This window comes from Oryctolagus cuniculus, chromosome 12 (assembly GCF_964237555.1).
Source record: "Oryctolagus cuniculus chromosome 12, mOryCun1.1, whole genome shotgun sequence".
Taxonomy (NCBI): domain Eukaryota; kingdom Metazoa; phylum Chordata; class Mammalia; order Lagomorpha; family Leporidae; genus Oryctolagus; species Oryctolagus cuniculus.
In genome coordinates this window covers 107,892,424-107,914,317 of record NC_091443.1, presented here as the reverse complement: position 1 = coordinate 107,914,317, position 21,894 = coordinate 107,892,424, and the positions used below count along the sequence as shown (strand labels likewise).

Genomic DNA, 21,894 nt, shown 5'->3' with positions numbered 1-21,894 from the left:
TAGTCTGGCCCAGATCGGGTCTTCAGGATCCTTTAATGACATTTCATATGTACCTTGATTTATTTGCTTTCCAGTTGGAGTTTTTGACATGTCTATTTTCTGGGGCCAAGGAGAATTGGCAGTGTTAGTTTTAAGGGGATTTATTTATTTCAACAAGTAAGTATGCAACAGTATTGGCATTCCAAAAGCCACTAGGACAGAAAACGTTATTGTTATGAATTTCTAGTGCATAGTAGATTTGAAAATGCTTTAGAACGTCAGCAAAGGGAAAGGGGTTGTGCTGTTTTCCAATAACTTTAAAATGTACCAACTAGCAAACTCTAATTAAATGTGATTTGTGATATATAAATAATGGCTTAAAATAACAAGATTCCTGGCAGCTGGACTCTTGCATTCCAGATTCTATAAGAAGCAAGACTTTCTGTGGAGCATTTGATTTAGCCTTGCTTATGACTAAGATTGTCCATATATGCGTGTGTGTGTGTGTGTGTGTGTGTGTGTTTAAAGATTTATTTATTATTTGAAAGGCAGAGTTACAGAGAGGCAGAGAGAGAGAGAGAGAGAGAGAGAGAGAGAGAGAGGTCTTCCATCTTCTGGTTTACTCCCCAAATGGCCACAGTGACTGGAGCCAATCCAAAGCCAGGAGCCAGGAGCTTCTTCCAGGTCTCCCACGTGGGTGCAGGGGCCCAAGGACTTGGGCCATCTTCTACTGCTTTCCCAGGCCACAGCAGAGAGCTGGATCGGAAGAGGAGCAGCTGGGACCAAAACTAGGCTTCCTGCTAATGCTCATGCCGGGAGGCAGCAGGTGATGTTTAAGTGCTCGTAACCGTGACATCCACGTGGCAGCTCCTGGCTTCGGCCTGTCCCAGCCCTGGCTGTTGCTGCTATTTGGGAAATGAACCAGTGAATGGACAGTCAGTCTCTCTCTCCACCCGCTCCCCTACTTTCCCCTCTTCCTTCTCCCGGCTCCCCTCTCTCCCTTCTTCCCCCTGTAAATAATACAGTTTTTGTTAAAGGCATGGTTTCTTTAAAATAAAAAAGGTAGAAACTCATGTAGCAAAGTCTTAAAAAAATCATCTTTGTGAAGGATGCCTGTGCCTTTGAAATGAAAAGTACATTTCACAATAAGGTCTCCTGATTGTGTCATGATTCCTGTGTATCATAAACAACTCTTAAAATTTTTCATTATGTAGGCTGATGCTGAGGCTCACTAGGCTAATCCTCTGCCTGCGGCGCTGGCACCCCAGGTTCTAGTCCCGGTCAGGCTGCCGGATTCTGTCCCAGTTGCTCCTCTTCCAGTCCAGCTCTCTGCTGTGGCCCAGGAAGGCAGTGGAGGATGGCCCAAGTGCTTGGGCCCTGCACCCGCATGGGAGACCAGGAGAAGCACCTGGCTCCTGGCTTCGGATCAGCGTGGTGCGCTGGCCACAGCGGCCATTGTGGGGTGAACCAACGGAAAAGGAAGACCTTTCTCTCTTTCTCTGTCACTGTCCACTCTGCCTATCAAAAAAAAAAATAAATAAATAAAATAAAAAATTAAAAAATTTTTCATTATGTTGATGCAACAGTAATATTCAGTTCAGGAAACCAGTAGAGAGAGAAAGATTGGCTTTCAAGATACGCTCTGGGATACAGAGGAATGGAAAAATATTTCTAGAGAGTGGCTCTTCAGGAGAGGGGAGCGTGTCATTTTGGGCATAAGACCTTATCTTTGGGCACAGTGTGAGGAGGAGATTTCTCCCAGGGCAGGTTATTCTGGAGCATTGTTTATAGAAAGAACCTCAGGAGCAAGTGTTGTAGGTTGAATGTCCATTATCTGAAATGTTTAGGACCAGAAGTGTTTTGAACTGTTTTGAGAGTTTGGAATATTTGCATAAACATAATGCAGTATCTTGGGAATGGCATGCAAGTCTAAACATGAAATTCATTTATGTTTCATCTTTACCTTATATCCATAGTCTGAAGGCAATTTTTTATTGTTAGTGTGACTCCCATTAGGAAGTCCAGTCATGAAGGATTTTCTGTTTGTGGTATCATGTGGGCACTCGGAAAGTTCTGGATTTAGAGCATTTCGGGTTTTGGCTTTCTAGATTACAGGGGCCCAGCCTGCATGTGTTTACCTGGAAGAGGACTTGGAGAAAGGTGAACTGTTCCCTTAGTTTTAACTTTTCTTCCCAGTTTTCACTTTCCATTTTCCTTTAGCAAAGTTAGTAACTTGTTCATCAAGCACTTGTTGCCTGCCTTTGTTTGGTGTTTTGTGATTTTATATGTCAGTTTACTTTTGCTTATTTTTATACTTATTCTTGTGGGAGAGATTTAAGATACCTGTCTTTTTTCTTAACTGACAGTAAATTTTCTTTTTTGCTCAGTTTATTATATTTGTTTCTAGAAATTAGAGAAAGGTTATTTTTCAGTATGTTACATTAGGTACTCATTTAGTACTGCTGCATTTACGTTTTAAATAATTTTACCATTTAGATAAAAATGAATTCAATGAAGAGAATTTTGTGACTGTCCTTATGTTAACTAGAAACATCCTTTTGATTTCCCAAACCAGGGGTCAGAAATAGAATTACCAAGTGATACATGGTTTTCCTTAGGTATTCAGATGGTCACATCCTTGGGGATGTCCTTAACTTCAGCCTTTTACAGGAGCTAATACAACATGAAATGTCCATGTTGGCTGGCTTCATTTCACCACGAAGTGAGCTGTGGGTTTGAATCTTTACTATGCCACTCACCCATTGATTTTGACAATGTTATTTTTAGCATCAGTTCATCAGTAAGGTGGTGTTGATACTATTCGTATGGTAAAGTGGCTGGGAAAATCAATAACCTATGTAAAGCACCTTGTATTCTGTTTGGCATGGTACAAGAGTCTTCAAAAACATCATGGAAAACTCACGTTTTTATTTTTAATTAATTTCTTTTTATTCACTTGAGAGAGAGAGAGAGCGCGCGTGCAAGATCTTGCATCTGCTGGTTCATTTCCCAAATGCCCAGGAGCCAGGAACCTAATCTGGGTCTCCCACATTGGTGGCAGGGATCCGAGTACTCGAGTCATCACCTGCTGCCTCCTGAGTGCACTTTGGTAGGAAGCTTCGGTCAGAGTGGAGCTAAGACTTGAACCTAGGCACTCTGGTAGGTGATACGTGTGTCCCAAGCTGTGCTGTAACTGCTATGCCAAACTCTGCCTCCACATTACCTTTTAATTAAACTGTTTCATGATTTTTTTGGTAAGGATTTATTTATTTATTTGAAAGAGTTACAGAGAAAGGTAGAGACAGAAGTCTTCTATCCATTGGTTCACTCCCCAAATGGCTGCAACGGCTGGAGCTGAGCCAATCCAAAGTCAGGAGCTTGGAGCTTCTTCTGGGACTCCCACGTGCGTGCAGGGGCCCAAGGACTTGGGTCATCTTCCACTGCTTTTTCAGGCCATAGCAGAGAGCTGCATTGGAAGTGGAACAGCTGGGACTTGAACCAGTACCCACATGGGATGCCAGTACTGCAGGTGGCAGCTTTACCTGCTACGCCACCGGGGCGGCTCCACATGATATTTTTGTAAAAGATGTATTTGTTTATTTGAAAGGCAGAGTTATAAAGAGGCAGAGGCAGAAGCAGAAGCGCAGAGAGAGAGAGAGGTCTTCCATTCTGTTGGTTTACTCCCCAAATGGCCACAACAGCTGGAGCTGGGCTGATCTGAAGCCAAGAGCCAGGAGCTTCTTCCAGGTCTCCCACGCAGTTTCCAGAGCCCAAGGACTTGGGCCATCTTCTACTGCTTTCCCAGGCCGTAGCAGAGATGGATCAGAAGTAGAACAACTGGGATTCGAACCAGTGCCTGTATGGGATGCCAGTACTATAAGCAACAGCTTGACCTGCTACACCACAGCATCGGCCCCTGTTCCATGAATTTTTTTTAAAGATTTATTTATTCATTTGAAAGGCAGAGTACAGAGAGGCAGTGGCAGAGAGAGAGAGAGAGAGAGAGAGCGAGCGAGCTTCCTTCTGCAGGTTCACTCCCCTGATGGCTGCAATGGTCAGATCTGGGCCTATCCGAAGACAGGAGACAGAAGCCTCCTCCAGGTCTTCCACACATCTACAGGAACCCAAGAACTTGGGCCGTGTTCTACTGCTTTTCCAGGCCATAGCAGGGGGCTGGGTCAGAAGTAGAACAGTCGGGGCCAGCGCTGTGGCTTAGCAGGTGAGGCTGCCACCTGCAGTGCCGGCATTCCATATGGGCCCAGTTCGAGTCCCGGATGCTCCACTTCCTATATAGCTCTCTACAATGGCCTGGGAAAGCAGTAGAAGATGCCCCAAGTCCTTGGGCCCTTGCACCCATATGGGAGACCCAGAAGAAGTTCCTGGCTCCTGGCTTCAGATAGGTGCAGCTCCAGCTGTTGCGCCCAGGTTAGGAGTGAACCAGCGGATGAAAGACTTCTCTTTCTCTCTGCCTCTCCCTTGTCTCTGGTAACTCAGACTTTCAAATAAATAAATATTAAAAAAAAAAAAAAAAAGTGGAGCTGCAGGACTCAAACCGGCACCCATATGGGATGCCAGCACTGTAGACCAGGGCCCCTCCATGATGTTTTTAAATCCTGCTCATATGTAGGTGCTCAATAAATGGTAGCTAGTGTTACTATTACTTATCTATTCTTTGTATACAATTTGTTTAAATTCACATGACAGTGCTATAATAACCAAGACCATTTACATAAATTCTTTCAGATTTTGATCAGTGATACTTTTAAAAGATTTTATTAAAATATACAGTGATCTAAATTCTCTAAGTTTTTGATCCAATGAACACACACAAGTCTCTCTCTTAAAGCTGATCTTTAATTTGTCCTACCTAAAATCATGATGCTTGTTTGAGACTTTGTCACCTTCTGGAATTTTTCACTAGCATATATAGAGCACAGCATTGTTTTTCTAATGATTGATGTTAGATCAATAGGACAGTTGTAATTAGTTTCTATTCTATTCTTCCCTTCCTTTGTCACTTCTAACATTTTTATTTTAGGGCTCTCTGAAGCTCCCTATAGCCGGGTTGAAAGATGATGTTTGTCCCAGAAAGTAGCCTAAAAGTAGCCTAAAAAGATTGTTACATCACAACTTGTATGTTCAGAATTAATATCAACGCTGCATAGTCATCCTGCTTTCAGTTGCACACTTCTTCCCTTATGGATTGTTTTATCACCACCTTAGTAATCTTTTTTTAATTTAATCTTTTTTTAAAATTATTTTTATTTTTATTTTTTGACAGGCAGAGTGGACAGTGAGAGAGAGAGACAGAAAGGTCTTCCTTTGCCGTTGGTTCACCCCCCAATGGCCGCTGTGGCCATTGATCTGAAGGTAGGAGCCAGGTGCTTCTCCTGGTCTCCCATGTGGGTGCAGGGCCCAAGCACTTGGGCCATCCTCCACTGCCCTCCCGGGCCACAGCAGAGAGCTGGCCTGGAAGAGGGGCAACCGGGACAGAATCCAGCGCCCCGACCGGGACTAGAACCCGGTGTGCCGGCGCCGCTAGGTGGAGGATTAGCCTATTGAGCCGCGGCGCTGGCCCACCTTAGTAATCTTAGTAACTCAATTTTAGTGTGATATATATTTTATTGATGACTTTCAAAATAATTATCATACATTATTGAACATCTAAGTGTTAAATTATAAGGATAACTTAAACTTTGATTTTACATACTCAGTGAATTCCGGTACTCAGAAATTCTCAAGGTATTCTACTTATAATTAATATACAAAGTAAAACTAATTAGGAGTACCTGAAGCCCCTAGCAAAATCTGTAATTAGGCATGCCATTTATAATTAACTGACTCTTCTCGCTCTTGCTTTTCCTCTCCAGTTTAATTAATTATGTGTTCTTCAGAGGTAGATGTCTTCCTGTCTACGAAGTTCTCTACTAGTCAGCAATCTCCATTTGTGCTGTTAAGAGGGAACACTGTTTTTAAACTTTGCTTAAAAACATAAAAATGCTACTTGAATTCTGTGCTCTTGGAACTGTCACATTGAAGATTTTTGCCCACATTTTCAAATTAAACATCTACTTAATCAGAGGCTGAAACCAAACAGAAGCAGACAGGCCTGATGAGTTTTCCTCTCTAGTTCTTCAGGATCTGGACTCTTGTCGATCTTGCATAGTTTTAACAGCATACCCATTGACTTTGCACCGTTGATAGGACTGGGATGTCTTCACTCATTGTTTTGACAAAGAATTGCAGTTCTATAAGCTAGGTATGTCCCATGCTTTGGGTATGAAGTGACAAGTATGATATTCAGTGTTTTTACCAGTCCGTACAACGCAGGTCCCCACCATTCCTGGCCATGGCCCTGGTTCTGGATCTAAAACGACCTGCCCATCCTCTTTGCTGTGTCACCTTTTCTGCTTTACTTGCTGGATCATGGTGGTAGTTGAGAGCCTGGCCATCAGCAAGCACCTGGAGTTGTGCCCATTCACCAGATTACATCCCAGTACTCCAATGCCTCATTCAGCTCAGCCCCTCAGCTGTGCTGGTGTGTACTGACTGAGTATGCGTAGTGCCAAGAGGTGATCAGCCCTGGTCCACGGCGAGCTTATTGGTCTCTGACCCTAAGAGGCAGAACTGCTACCCAATGTGAGAAGTACTTAATTAAATCATGTAGAAAGTCCATAGGATGAGCATTGGGAAAACCAGGAAAGAGTTCTGTAATGAGTAGAAATTTGTCAGACTCACCCCCATGAGATTCTAAGTAAGGAAGCAGGGTGTGTGGTGGTGTAGGGACTTGCTCTGGCCGGCACCCCATATCAGAATGCCAGATGTGCATTCTGATCCAGCTCCCTGCTAATGCACCCGTTGCCACCGTTTTGGGAGACCAGGATGGAATTCCTGGCTCCTGGCTTCAGTCTGGCCCAGCCTCGACCATTGTGGCTGTTTGAGGAGTGAACCAGCAGCTAGAAGATTGTGTGTGTGTGTGTGTGTGTGTGTGTGTGTGTCTCCCTGTCATTCTGCCTTTCAGACAATCAGTCAATCAATCAATCTTAAGAGATAAAAATAAAGAGGGGGAAATAGCGTTCACAAAGACTCAGCAGCTGAGATCCTGAGAGTAACAAATGGGAGCAGTAGGAGATGAAGATGCCCTTCCCTGGTAGGTGCTTTTCAACTGGATAACCTTGTATCACAGTAATATCACATTTGTGTTTGAAATTGCTCCGGTTTTTGGTAGAGAACTGCTAGCTAGTCTGATACTTAGTTTCTTCAAGTCTATCTGAATTATTTTAGACAGGAGAAAGAATATAGTTCAGTGCTGTACTAAACATGGATAGAGTGAGAGTCCAATTAAAACATCTCTTCCCCGTTCACTGAGAGACTTCTAATGAGAAAACAGATTGAGCATGGTAGTTTTTTTAATGACACGAAACTGTTGCCCATGAGGCTTTTTGGCTGACATCATGAAACTAATTCCGCTTAATGGCTATGGAGGCCTACAAATTCAAATGTGCAGAAAATGCAGTAAATTACTGGCCTGTCAGATTCCTGTTGCCTGTCATCTTTTATCTGAATAGCAGCTTTTGTTTCCAGATCGTCAGGAGCAAGTACGTGGACCCCTTCAAGGTTGTATCTGTACATGCTCAAATAACTCAATTCAGAGCCGTCTAAATATAGCACAGGGACAACAGTGAGACAGTGCGGCTTCTGCTGGTGGGATTAGAGGACTTCTCTCTGGATATCTCTTCTCATTCCAGAGAGCTCTTGAAATGTGTGGAGCGTGTGTGGTGGGTAGGCTCTGCTTTCACTTGCAGAGCTGACGACTCCTACCTCTGAGACAGGGAAAAGAACAGACACTTCCCGAGACAGCTGAGCTCGGGGAGCGGTCTGGAGGCTCCCAGTCTGTGCTAAGAATACAAAGGTGAACAGGTAGCATTTTCCTGGGTAGCAAATTATGTGATTTTTCTCTTTCATGCTATATTTAATAAAAATGTCTTGATGGTGTGTGTGTGTGTGTATGTTGCAACAAAGCCTAGAGTAAAAATTTGAGTTACTTATGTTTATTTCAAAGACGGTGGTTTTGAAATAACAGCTTAAGTTTTTATGAATACATTTTGTTATCACTTTTTATTAATGTTAGTTTACCTGCTTCCTGTTATTCTGGATAATTGAGAGGAATATTTTCAATGAAATATATATCCATATTTTTTAAAAAGATTTTTTAAAATAAAGATTTATTTTATTTATTTGAAAGGCAGAGTTAGAGGGAGAGAGAGGTAAGGAGGGAGAATAGAAAGGAGGGAGGAAGGTGGAGGGGGGGAGAGAGAGATCCATCTTCCATCCACTGGTTCACTCCTCAAATGCCCGCAATGGCTGGGATGGGGCTGGGCTGAAGCCAGGAGCCAGGAGCTGCTTCTGAGTCTCTTCTGGGTGCAGGGGCTCAAGCACTTGGGCCATCGTCCGCTGCTTTTCCAGGCCATTAGTAGAGAGCTGGATTGGAAGTGGACCATCGGGATGCTGGGACTGTAGGCAGCAGCTTAACTCACTGTACCACAACATTGGCATCTATCCCAATATTGTTAATTCAGCAAGTGTTTATTTTAATTTTTATTCTTGCTTATTTAGAGACAAACAGAGGGAGACAGACAGACAGCACTCATCCGTTGGCTCACTCCCCAGATGTTTGAGTGGCTCCTGACTGGTGCCTAACCTAGGAGCTGGGAACACAATCCAGGTCTCCACAGTAGGTGGCAGGAATCCATTCCTTGAGCCATCACCACTGGATCCGGGGTCAGAAGCAGAGCCTGCTGTGGAATGCAGGCTCTCCCACGTGAGTGCGAGACCAGACCCTCACCCCTCAAGAAGTGTTGAGGTAGCTCCAGGCTTGGAGCGAATGAAAAATCAAAGGTTGCTATTCATAGAATAAAATTATTCAGGAAAAATTAAATAATCAAAATAATCAATAAGTCAAAATTTTCAGTTCTTAGGGTGCATTTAATGTTACAGAAATAACAGAATTCAGCCTTATGTGCACAGAATTTATATTGGGTTTTGCAGGTGTGTTGTGTTTTTATGTTTACAAAAGCTATCGGAAAATGTGTGCAGGTATAAACTAGTCTACTTTGGATATTGATCATCTGATTACTATATTAAATATGTTGTCTTGGTAACTTCTTCAATATCCTGGGTGGGTAAGGACCCTTAGAAATTAAGGGCAGTCTATCATTTGATTAGAGCCAAACATAGGGAAAGAAAAAAATGGTGAGACTGTCTGCATTTTTTCCTTTTCCTTTTTCTTTTTTTTAAGGTTTATTTGAAAGAGAGAGAGAAAGAGAAAAAGATCTTCCACCTGCTGATTCACAACCCAGGTGGTCACAATGGCCAGGACTGAGCCAGGTTGAAGCCAGGAGCTTCATCCTGGTCTGCCACATGGGTGGTAGGGGCCCAAGCTCTTGGGCCATCTTCTGCTGCTTTTACCAGGCCATTAACTGGGACATGGACTGGCACCCATATTGGATGCCGGCATTTGAGGGGGCGGCTTTACCTATTACACCACAATACCAGCCACTGGTCATTCCATTTCTTCTTCTAAAAGTGCCCCCTGTTCTCTCTGACCTTGGACATCTTACAGGTTTCCCCCAAAACCTTGCCTACACATTTCCCCCAGAGGTGACACTTTATTCCTTACAATTTCCATATGATTTTGTTAGATTTCGGGGTTTTGTTGTTGTTGTTTTACTCTTTTTGTATGTACAGTATCTCACCTGTTCTCTGTTGTATTACAAAGTTCTTAAAGATGTCACGGATGTTGAGTTGGGCCATGAAGAATGCTAAGAATTTGATAAATGAGGGAGCGGCAATTCGGTACTGTGGGTTAAGCTGTCGTCTGCAGTGCTGGTAGGAGTCGGTTCGAGTCCTAGCTGCTCCACTTCTGATCCAGCTCCCTGCTGATGTGCCTGGGAGGGCAGTGGAAGATGGCCCAAGTGCTCAGACCCCTGCACCCATTTAGGAGACCCAGATGAAGCTCCTGGCTTCATCCTGGCCCAGCCCTGGCTGTTGGAGCTGTTTGGGCAGTGAACCAGAGGATGGAAGATCTTTCTCTCTCTCTGTCTAGGAGGACTTGTCCACAGGAGAGACACCACATAAACTGAGGTCCTCAGAATAAAAAGAAAAAAGTGCCTTTTCATAAATGCTCAGCAGATTCATTTTCTCAGTTTGAATAATTTGTGAGTAGGATCGAGGAAGATGGAATTGGGAAAATGGGAAGTGACCCTTAACACCAAGCTAGTGAGATATGAAGAGTACCAGCAGGCCACTTGATGTAGTTGGTGAGTTGCATGTAGGGAGGGATGACTTGAGAATTAGAGCAGAGTTTACCGAACCTCTTGTACTCCCAAATTATTCCACTGAAGGAACAGGGCCCAGTGCTGTGATTAGACCTGGCTGAGAGTAAACCCGGAAGACTAGAATGGGCTTCAGTCACCCCCTTTGTCATACCGTGGGGAGAAGAGGTGGTCCGAGAGCCCCCCGACACGGCGCACTTTACGTCTCCGAGCTGAGCCACCTCTCCGATGTATTTCATCCAGTTATGAGTTACTTAGTTCAGAGGTCAGCAGACTTTTTCCTTTGTGAAGGCTGGATAGTAAGTATGTTGAGCTTTGTGGCCACGTATCACATCTGTGCCTATTGTTTGTTTATAGTCTTTTAAAAGTGTAAATACCATTCTTAGCTTCATACCCTCCTGCTCTCCCAACTAGAAAGGCCATGGGTTGGATTTGGCACCCAGACTTTAGTTTGACTGCTAGTTGAGTTGAGTGCTGTTTATTACCAAACTCGAAGTTTCTAGAATGAGGAACCAAGACCAGCTTGTGCTGGTGTCTTTCTTCTGTCTGTCTTATTTGACTGCTCATAGGTGGTTTTCTAAGGGTTAAGAAGGTAATACAGGTAGAGCACCCCTAATCTATGTATCTGAACCCTAAAGCTGCAGATTTCGGAGCATTTCAGATGTCTAGATTTTTTGGATTCGGGATGATCAATCAGTAAAGTCTATGTGAATTTTCCAAAATATGAACTACTTCTGGTCTCAAGCATTTCAGATAAGGGATACCCAGTTGGTGTTTACTGAGATGTCTGCATTCCCTCTCCTGAAGTCTTGATAATTCTGTGTGTCACGTTGTCCTCCATTTCCGAGTGTCCTGAAAACTCCCCGATGTCCAGGATGACTTTCGTCACCTTCACTAGCTGTGCCCTGATGTCACACTGATTGACTGTGGTGTAGTGAGTCCAAACTTCAGACGTGAGGATGCAGCATGGGTGCGCTTGAGTGCAGGGATTTAATCTCAGAACTTGCTGGTTTAAAATAATTCCTGTACTCTCCTTTATGTTCCCCCTCATTTTTTTTTGTTTTACATGTATAAAGGGGCTTCAAAAACCCATGGAAAGTTCACATTATTTTAATTTGATTTTTTTATATACTTTTTGAAATCCCTTCTAGTCCCTGCTGTGGAATAAATATCTCGGATTTTCCTATCATGAGATGCCAGTTATTTTGGGAACCTGTCCCCTGTATCTTGAATTGCCCTGCTTGCTGCTGAAACAAACATTTCCTGTGCCCTAGCCTGCCTTGTTGATTACAGCTTGTTAATTATAGGAATCTGTTATTTCTGTTTGCTTAATCCAATAGTTCCTGCTCTTCTATTTGCTTAATGCTCTGTCTTCATTGTCATATTTAATTACTTTCTGTGTTTCTGTGTTGATACTTAGAGTTTTAAGTACTATAGCCATTTTTATAGTTGTAACAACTTTTAATCCTTTAAAATACTTAAAACTCATTACAAATTTAAGAGAATGATTATCAGTGCATATACTTCTTAGAAATAGACACACTTTGCAGTGCTTTCCAAGTGTGTGATATGTGGTGGCCATTTAGCCCAGGGGTTACGATGCCTAAATCTCATTGGAGGACCTGGTTTCTCTTTTGTGTTTTAGGTTTGTTTGTTTATTCATTTGTCCATTCAGTCAATGCAGAGTGACAGAAAGAGAGAGATCTTTCATTTACTTCCCAGACGGCTGCAACAGCAGAGGCTGGGCTGGGCTAAAGCCAAGAGCCAGGAATTCCAGGCTGGTCTCCCACATGGATGGCAGAGACTCAAGTCCTTGAGCTGTCACCTGCTGCTTCCTAGGCACCTTCCCAGGGAGCTGCATTGGAAGGCGAGTAGCTAGAACTTGCGCTGGTGCCTCAGTCAGGGTATGTGCATCCCAGGTGGTGGCTTCACCTGCTGCGCTGCAGCACCCAGCCTTGCAGAACTGACTGGAAACTGGGCTGCAGCTGCTTGCTCTGCCTTCCCACCAACCCAGATCCGGGGACCCAGCGGTGATGGCTCAGGTAATCGAGCTCCTGCCTTGGGTCCTGCCCCTGTCCGGAAGGTTGTGGGCGTTTGGGAGTGAACCGGAAGATGAGAGGTCTTTCTTACTCTTCATCTGTCTGGCTCTGTCTGGCCTCTTAAAAAAAAAAAAAAAGAAAGTATATATTCAATAATAAACACTGTAGGAATTTAAGCTTGTTTTCAGAGAGATTGGGTAGACTGATAGGAGCGGAGGCACAGTTCATGAACAGTCACAACTGAGCTGTCATTTGTCAGTGTAGAGATTACAGAAGGTGCGGTCTGTGATGACTGTTGGTGCATGGATCACTTGAAGGGCACCTCCAGCTGAACTCTGGGGAAACGCACCCACGTGCACAAGCGTCCCGTGCCTCTTAGAATGCTGTTTGTACACGGAGGTGCGTGATCAATATTGGATGAATAAATTATTAAAACCTCAAGCTGACTCTAGGCTTCAGCCTGTGGATCTCAATAAAGTATAACCAAATGAAAAAAAAATACATACTTATTTAGAACATTTGAGCAGACAGAACTTAAGGGAAAATACCTATACAATCTTTATGCAGGGTAACATTGTATATATTTCTAGTCCTTTTCTATGCTAATATATGTATTTTATATAATTCAGATTATTCAGGAGATGAGCATTTACCTGTCATTAGCTTTTTTTTTTTTATTTTACTTTTAAAATTAACTTTGGTAAGATTTTTTTTTAATGTTTAAACATTTTTTTAAGATTGTTTTATTTGAAAGACAGAGTTACAAAGAGAGAGAGTGCTCTTCCATCCTCAGGTTTACTCCCCAAACAGCTGTAATGACCAGGGATGCCAGGAGTCCGGAACTCCATCTGGGTCTCCCACATGGGTGCCAGGGTCCCATTCACTGCAGCCATCTGCTGATGCTCTCCCAGGTGGATTAGCAGGGAGCTGGATCAGAAGTTTAGCAACAAGGACTTGAACTATAGCACTAACATGGGATGCTGGCCTGCAGGTGGCATCATGGATGGCAGGGTAATCCCCTGCACCACAACACCAGCCCCTCCATTAGAAGTGGAATACTTTCTCTGTTTCCTCCGCCCTCCCCCAACTTCCCTTGCTTGGAGAGAATTCCTATAAAAGCTTAAGGAACTTTCCCGTCAGGTAGCTCAATAAATTACCCTTCAGTGTATTCTCTCTGCTCCACATACATTTCATTTTTTTTTTTAAGATTTATTTATTTCAGCCGGCGCTGCAACTCACTTGCCTAATCCTCTGCCTGTGGTGCCAGCACCCCGGGTTCTAGTCCCGGTCGGGGCGCCGGATTCTGTGCCAGTTGCCCCTCTTCCAGTCCAGCTCTCTGCTGTGGCCCGGAAAGGCAGTGGAGGATGGCCCAAGTCCTTAGGTCCTGCACCCCATGGGAGACCAGGAGGAAGCACCTAGCTTCTGGCTTCGGATCAGCGCAGCGCGCTGGCTGTGGCAGCCATTTGGGGGATGAACCAACAGAAGGAAGACCTTTTTCTCTGTCTCTTTCTCTCTCTCTCTCACTGTCTAACTCTGCCTGTCCAAATAATAATAATAATAAAAGATTTATTTATTTCAAAGGCAGAGTTACTAGAGACAGAGAGAAAGAGGCCTTCTTTCTGCTGGCTCACCAATGGCCACAAAGGCTGGGGATGCCCAGGCGAAAGCCAAGAGGCTGGAACTCCATCCGGGTCTCCCACATGGGTGACAGGGCCCAAGTATTTGGGGCATCTTTTGCTGCTCTCTCAGGCACATTAGCAGGGAGCTGGATCTGAAGTAGAGGAGCTGGCATGCATATTTGATGCCAGCGTCCCAGGCAGTGGCTTAACTTGCTGTACCACAATGCCAGTCCCAAGATAATAATGTCTTTTTTAAAATAAAAAAAGATTTATTTATTTGAGAGGCAGTTACAGACAGAGAGAGGGAGAGACAAGAAAGAGAGGTCTTCCATGTGCTAGTTCACTCCCCAAATGACCACAATGGCCGGAGCTGGGCTGATCTGCAGCCAGGAGTCAGGAGCTTCTTCCAAGTCTCTCACGCAGCTGCAGGGACCCAAGTGCTTGGACCATCTTCCACTGCCTTCCCAGGCCATTAGCAGAGAGCTGGATTGGAAGAGGAGCACCCAAGACATGAATTGTTGCCTGCATGGGGTGCCAGTGCCACAGGCGGAGGCTTAACCTGTGCTATAGCACCAGCTCTGATAATAATGTCTTAAAAATATTTATTTATTTACTTGAAAGTCAGAATGGCTGAGAGATGGTGAGAGGCAGAGAATGATCTTCCATCTACCGATTCACTGCCCCACCTCAGCCCTGCCAAACGCTTGTAATGGATAGGGCCGGGGTGAAGCCAGGAGCCAGAACTTCATCACGGTCTCTTATGTGGGTGGCAGGAGCCCAGGTGCTTGGGTCGTCACCTGCTGCCTCTCGGGTGCAGTAGCAGGAAGTGGGGATTCAAACTGGCCTCCTGTATGGGATGTGGGCATCCCAAATGGCAACGTAAGCCGCTTTGCCACAGTGCTTCCCCCAGGGTAAGATTCTTTAAAAATTCTTATGTATTTTTATTTATTTGAAAGGCAAAGATATATTTCTCACTCACTCATTCACTCCCCAGATGCTTACAATGATTGGGGCTGATTAAGACCAAAGCCAGGAGCCAGACGCAGTTCAGTTTTCCCACATCGGTGGCAGGGATGCAAGTACTTGGATCGTCACCTGCCGCCTCCCAGGGTGTGCACCAGCAGGAAGCTGGAGTGGCGCAGGGACCCGGGCCCAGGCACTCCAACGTGGGATATGGGTGTCCCAGGCGGTGTCTTAACTGCTGCACCGAACACTTTCCCCACTAAGAGAGGATTTAGGTGCAGTGTCGTTTGGTGAGCTTTAATGATTGTACACTTCCTGTCAGAAGCATCATAATCAAGATAATCAATATTTCCTTTCCCCTAAAAGCTTCTTGTAAGCCCCTTTGCCAGCAGTTCTTCCATATACCCTTTGGCTGCTGCAGCGGCGGCTCTGTTTTCTGCCACTGTAGATTAGTTTTGCCTGTAACAGAACAGCATATGTGGAAAAATTGAGCAGGGAGTAGTTGCCATGTTTCCCCTTCCCACAGTTTCCCATTAGGCATCAAGCGTGTTTGGTACCCAATTTAATGAATGATTACTTAATATTCTAACCCATTAATCACTTGGACATTCAGTTTGTTTCTAGCTTTTCAAAGTCATAAAGGTGTTACGATATACATCTTTGTTTGAACTTTGATTATTTAGTGCAGATTGCTGGGAAAACGTTAACTGGGTCAAAGCACTTGACCTTCACAAGGTTCTCGTCACATATTGCAAACCTACTCTTCAGAACAGTTTTACCGACTTACATGCCATGAGCAGTATACAAAGGTACTTGTTATACTGCATTATTATAATATGTATTATTGTTTGTAGCTGTCCTAGATAGATGGTGTTATAGGAATAAAGGCCCCAGAATTTCAGCAGCTTGATACAATGTGTGTTCCTTGCTCAGACTGCACGTCTAACACACAGGAGCGAGGAATCCTTACTCCTCCGACTCAGTAGTGAACGGCCTACCCAGAGGTGCAGCTAATCACTGGCTTCCGTAATCCCTGGAGCAGTGTGTAGGCCTGCACTTCCTGCTGGTCCCTAAAGCTCATGCCTGGGAATGTCTCTTCACATCTTTGCACATCTCAGTGGCTAAAGCACATCACAAAGACATGCCTAGGCCAGCGCCGCGGCTCACTAGGCTAATCCTCCACCTGCGGCGCCGGCATCCCGGGTTCTAGTCCCGGTCAGGGCACCGGATTCTGTCCTGGTCGCTCCTCTTCCAGGCCAGCTCTCTGCTGTGGCCAGGGAGGATGGCCCAAGTGCTTGGGCCCTGCACCTGCATGGGAGACCGGGAGAGGCACCTGGCGCCTGGTTTAGGATCGGCGCAGCCTGCCGGCTGCAGCAACCATTGTGGGATGAACCAACGGCAAAGAAAGACCTTTCTCTCTGACTCTCTCTCACTGTCCACCCACTCTGCCTGTCAAAAAAAAAAAAAAGCCTAAATTCGAAGAGGGTATGAGGTCTGGTAAGGAGGAGAAGTGGAGCAGTGCTAATAACGAGCTTTTTTTTTTTTTTTTTTGAAAACAACTCTGAATTTCATTAGGAAAGATGGCATTGCATTTTTTTTTTTTTTTTTTTTGACAGGCAGAGTTAGACAGTGAGAGAGAGAGAGAAAGGTCTTCCTTTGCCGTTGGTTCATCTCCCAAATGGCCGCCGTGGCTGGCGGACTGCAGCTGGCGCGCTGCACTGATCCGAAGGCAGGAGCCAGGTGCTTCTGGTCTCCCATGGGGTGCAGGGCCCAAGCACTTGGGCCATCCTCCACTGCACTCCCTGGCCACAGCAGAGAGCTGGCCTGGAAGAGGGGCAACCGGGACAGAATCCAGTGCCCCAACCGGGACTAGAACCCGGTGTGCCGGCGCCGCAAGGCGGAGGATTAGCCAAGTGAGCTGCGGCGCCGGCCTGCATTGCATTTTATTTATTTATTTATTTTTTTGCCAAAGCAGAGAAACATTTTTCATATTCATCAGCCAGTTTTATTTGATTTTCCCTTTTACTTAGGCTCCATAGACGTGTGCTCCCGATTTACTTCTGTGTCTTCCAGCTCTGAAGCTCTGTGTGTTTTGTGAGGCAGGCAGTCAGGATGGTGGTACAGGAGTACAGGCTTGTCGAGAAGAGCTTTCCTCCCAGGAACCGAGCGGGTGAAGGGAGTTGACTTTTCCCCTCTTGTCAATGTAGTGTGTAACATGTGTTCTTGATACTTTTTTTTATTTTAAGAATCATCATTAATGTTAAACAGAGGCAGTAGAAAGTCTGGCAGAAGGTTGTTTTTTTTTTTTTTTTTTTTTTTTTTTAAGATTTATTTATTTATTTGAAAGGCAGATACAGAGGGGCAGAAGCAGAGAGAGAGGTCTTCCATTTGCTGGTTCACTCCCCAAATGGCCACAACAGCTGGAGCTGGGCTGATCTGAAGCTGGGAACCAGGAGCTTCTTCCAGGTCCCCCATGCGGGTGCAGGAGCCCAAGCACTTGGGGCATCTTCCACTGCTTTCCCAGGCCACAGCAGAGAGCTGGATAGGAAGTGAAGCAGCCGGGACCTGAACAGGTTCCCATATGGGATGCTGGCACTGCAGGCGGAGGCTTTACCTGCTCCGCCCCAGCACCAGCTCCTGGCAGAAGTTTAATTCTTGACATTCTATAGATTTCTAGAGAACAACTTGAACACAGAAATTTTGGGGGTAAAAGATCAAGCTAGGGTTCTACTGATAGAAGTAAATTCCCTCTAAGACATCATGTTGACCATGCATTTTTCTTTTTCTTTTTTTCCAATTCAGGTATCCACCTAAGCTGAACTTACGCTGTAGACATATTTTTGTGGTTCGTGCGGAAATCCAAGGTGAGATTTTTTTTTTAAAGATTTATGTATTTACTTGAAAGTCAGAGTTACACAGACAGATCTGAAGCCAGGAGCCAGGAGCTTCTTCCGGGTCTCCCACATGGGTGCAGGGGCCCAAGGACTGGGCCATCTATTGCTTTCCCAGGCCATAGCAGAGAGCTGGATCGGAAATGGAGCTGCCAGGTCTCGAACCAGCGTCCATATGGGATGCCGGCACCGCAGGCAACAGCTTTACCTGCTATGCCACAGCGCCGGCCCCAAGGTGAGATGTTTTATGCATGCCCTTGCCTTTTAACACATATTTTGTGTAGGAAAACTAAAACCTAAACTCCATTCATCCTACTATGACTCACAATGCAGTTCACTCCTGTGATCTCGAAAGGTGTGGGGATTTCTGCCCAGCAGCAGACGTGAGCTGGTGTCCTCTAATTCAGCTTGATTCGGACATTGTACACCTGGAGCTAGGGTCAGCTCCCACAGCTCAGTCCCCAGGACTGCTGCCCCAGCCCCCACATCTCAGACATTTGTTGCAAGCCGCAAGTTGTTACAGCTGTACTTCTGACTGTTAAATAAACTGGGATTCGCACAGCCCCCTCCTCAGGTGTGGTAAATTTGCAGAAGCAGCTCACAGAACTTAGGGAAACACTTTTTTATATTTGCTTGTTTTTTATGAAATTCACTAAAAAGATGCATTTGGAGAGATGCCTGGAGCGAGGTGTGGCAGAGGGGTGCCGAGTTTGCCTGCCACCCTCTAGGAGCTCGTATGTGTTCAGCAGTCCCGAAGCTTTCCAAACCCTGCCCTTTAAGGTTTTTATGGAGACTTCCTTACTTAAGGGTGATTATTAATAGTTCCGCTGGCACAGGGCAGGACCCCTCTGGAATGAGGAGGGTCTTATGACCTGCTATGTAGAATGATGAGTAGGGTTTCTTTCACCTGCCTTGGGGAATAGAAATTTTTTCTATGTCCTGCCTTGAGGAAGGAGTTTGAATTGGGAACTGTGGACAAAACCCTAAAAATACGAGTATCGTACTTCACAATTTTATATTGAGAAAAAATTGTTTCTGAAAAGATTAAGGCAGCACCAAATGTCTTTTCCTCTGGGTGTTTTAGTAGGAAGCAAGTATTTATCACAGAACTGCGTATATGTCAGGCTTACTGTTAGTCTGTGGGATATTTAATTGAAAGAAATGAAGCTGGTTTAGCTATAAAATACTCCTGAGTGAATCTTTCCATTGTTTTTTATACTAAAAAATGTAGCTCGTGCTTGTGTTCTGTAACATGTAGCTGAGAAAGATACAGGCCTCATACACTGAAGTTATTGAAGACAAAGTCTCTGTTAGCGAAGTCCTAGATTGAAGCATCTGCTAACCGTCAGGGTGGCCAGTTACCAGGGGTTTTCTACCACTCTGCTGTCCTGGCCTTGATGACGTTCTGTAGCTCCCTCTGTCTGGGGCCGGCCCGCGGGTGGGGTGTGTGTGTGTGTGTGTGTGTGTTATGTAACAAGGACATATCTATTGGTATGTTAAAGTTGATTTCTGTAGAAAGCTTCTATAAATAGCATTCCATTCTAAAGGTCGAATCATAGCATTTTGCCTTTTCTTACCTGTCTTAGGTTCTCTTCATGTTTTAATTTTTTCAGTGGACAATTCTAAGTGTCTTATCTGGTCTTTCCGCCTCGAGTTCAGCTGTGTTTCTCTCTCTCTTTCTCTTTCTCTTTCTCCCCCCCCCCCCTTAAAAAATGTATTTATCTGCTTGAAACAGAGTTACAGAGAGAGGAGAGAAAGAGAGAGAGAGATCTTCCATTCTCTGATTCACTCCCCAAAAGTCCACAACAGCCAGGGCTGGGCCAGGTCCAAGCAAGGAGCCCACAGCTTCTTCCACGTCTCCCACATAGGTATAGGGGCCCATGCACTTGGGCCATCTTCTGCTGCTTTCCCAGGCACATTAATAGGATCAAAGGTGGAGCAGGTGGGTATTGAACCAGCACCCACATTGGATGCCAGTGTTGCAGGTGTCTGCTTTACCCCCTACACACAATGCTGGCCCCCAGCTATTCTCTAAGCCATTCTTGTCACTGACAACAGTTTTTGTATTTGTTTGTTTGTTTTTGCTAGATTCCAACATATTAGCCCACTTCTCAGAACCCTTCAGTATCTCCACATTGCTAGATGGATATTTTGAGAACTCTTTTACAGAGCATTTTAATCTGTTCTTTTCTCATTTTTCCATCTTGCTGTGTTCTAAATGTGATATGAACTAACATTGTTTAGTTCATGTTACATCTTTACTGAGAAATAAGTTAAATTCTATAAAATGCACCCATTCAAAATGTAGAATGCTGTGGCTTTTATTGTGTTTACAGAGATGTGCAGCCGTCACCACAATCTGGGGAATATTTTCCTCATTTCTTAAAAGTTCTCATCGGCAGTCACCCTTGATTCCTCCCTCCCCTCGGTCCGCCAGCAGCAGGTCTACATTCTGTCTGTAGGTCTGCCCGTGCCAGACGTTTCCCCTAGTGGAATCAGCCGGTAAGTGGTCTCGGCGACTAATTGCGTTCCCTTAGCACGGTGTTTTTAAAGCTCATCCGTGTTGTAGCGTGTATCGGAGACTTGTGACTGTGGCGCCTGGACTCTGAGCACAGCTGCACTCGAGCGTGGCGGCCACAGGGGCCTGAGTCCTCAAGTCCCTCGTCTCATTGCAGGGCAGCGCTGTGCACCGAGCTGGCGTGCAGCCGCCGCTTTCCCCCGTGAGGCTTCCAAGGGAAAGCCTCTGTAAGAGTTTATGGTCAGGTTGAAAGAAATCAAATGTAGTGTTTTTTTTTTTTAATTGATCAGGATTTGGATTTCTCATTATATATATATATATATCATATTTTAGTTAAACTCTCATTAGTTGATAGATATTTGTTTCCATTTTTGTCTATCCCGGAAACACTGCTATAAACATTTATTTGCATACACTTTTTAAATGATTTCAGTGTAAGGATTTTATTTAATTATCTGCTCACTGAGAGACACAGAGAGACAGTTAATCAGAACGCTCTTATCTCCTTCCCCAAGTGTCCATAGTGACTACAGCTGGACAGAGGCTGAAACCAGGAGCTAGGAACTCAATCCACGTTTCACACGTGGGTGGCAGGGTCCCAGCATTTTGAGCCGTCACGGCTTCTGCATTGGCAGGAAGCTGGAGTCAGGAGCTGGAGCAGGAACTGAATCCCAGGACGCCGATGTGGGACACAGGTGTCTTTACCAGGATTGCTAGGCTAATGCCCGTACCTTGTGTACAAGTTTTTGTGCATGAAATATGTTCTCATTTCTCTTAGTGTGACTTGCTGGATTATTCCATAGCTCCCATATTTAACATTTTATGGAACTGTGAAACTATTTTCCGAAGAAACGTCTGCATTTTACATTCCCACCTGCAATGTCTGAGGGTTCCAGTTCCTCAAACACTTGCAACACTTGCCATTGTCCAGTTTTGTTTTGTTTATTATTGCCACCTCCAGTGGATGTAAATCTTGTGGTTTCAACTTATTTCCTGAGTTACTGAGGATGTATAAAATCTTTTCGTATATTTATTGGCCATTTGAACATTTTCTTTGGTGAAACACTTAAATCATTTTTGTTTACTTTGTCCATTTTTTTTTTTTTGAGATTTATTTATTTGAAAGTCAGAGTTACACAGACAGAGAAGGAGAGGCAGAGAGAGAGAGAGAGAGGTCCTTCATCTGCTGGTTCACTCTCCAATTGGCCCGCACTGCTGGAGATGCACCAATCCGAAGCCAGGAGCCTGGAGCCTCTTCTGGGTCTCCCAGGCAGGTTCAGGGGCCCAAGGACTTGGGTCATCTTCCACTGCCTTCCCAGGCCACAGCAGAGAGCTGGGTCAGAAGTGGAGCAGCTGGGACTTGAACCAGTGGCCATATGGGATGCCGCCACTGCAGGTGGCTGCCCCACCCATTACGCCACAATGTGTCCCTGTTGTCCCTTTTCGAATTAGGTGTTATCTGTATATACTATATAGCTTTGTGTCATATTTATACATAATAGAAATATAGATCTACATTTTATGTATTTTTTCTGGATGCACATCTTTTTA

At 44.7% G+C, this 21,894-nt stretch overlaps 1 protein-coding gene across 13 annotated transcripts in view; it reads left to right on the top strand.

Moving 5' to 3' along the window:
- Window positions 1-21,894, top strand: part of PEAK1 (pseudopodium enriched atypical kinase 1) — a 344,458-nt gene that overhangs the window by 51,742 nt on the left and 270,822 nt on the right. For 9 of the 13 annotated variants that reach the window (XM_051834591.2, XM_051834580.2, XM_051834581.2 and 6 more), the window contains exon 2: window positions 17,737-17,798. The exons of 1 other annotated variant lie outside the window; for it this stretch is intronic. The gene's annotated coding sequence lies outside the window, so the exon portion shown is untranslated. Of the gene's footprint in view, window positions 1-8,250; window positions 8,801-17,736; window positions 17,799-17,841; window positions 18,061-21,894 lie in introns of those variants that run through there. 3 more of the 13 variants (XM_051834587.2, XM_051834590.2, XM_051834586.2) reach the window with 2 other exon arrangements.